At 68.5% G+C, this 276-nt stretch overlaps 1 protein-coding gene across 1 annotated transcript in view; it reads left to right on the top strand.

The window, feature by feature from the left end:
* Positions 1-276, top strand: part of LOC104278351 (arrestin-C-like) — a gene marked incomplete at its 5' end in the record, with an annotated part of 5,884 nt that overhangs the window by 4,874 nt on the left and 734 nt on the right. The window lies entirely within an intron of this gene.

The following is a 276-nucleotide window of genomic DNA, read 5'->3' as shown; positions in this document are numbered from 1 at the left end:
CCCCTCCGGCCGCGGTTCCCACCCACCCCGTGCCAAGCTCCCTCAGCTGCTGGAAGCCGCGCCGGTCACAGCCCCGTGCCCCCGCACGCTCCCTGTTGCCAGAGCCCTCTTCTCCTCCCACCACATGAGCTTATCCCGGCTGAAGCCACAGCTGGGGTTGCTTCCCGCCAGGAAGGCGCATCGTGCCAAACCCATTCCCTGGCAGCCACCGCCGCCGACCAGCCCCACTGCCGGCTCTGGCTCGCCAAGCCCCAACAAGGCTGATTTTGTGGGCAA

This window comes from Apaloderma vittatum, unplaced genomic scaffold (assembly GCF_000703405.1).
Source record: "Apaloderma vittatum isolate BGI_N311 unplaced genomic scaffold, ASM70340v1 scaffold29318, whole genome shotgun sequence".
NCBI lineage: Eukaryota > Metazoa > Chordata > Aves > Trogoniformes > Trogonidae > Apaloderma > Apaloderma vittatum.
The sequence above is the reverse complement of the archived record's forward strand: the minus strand, read 5'-3'. Positions and strand labels throughout refer to the sequence as shown.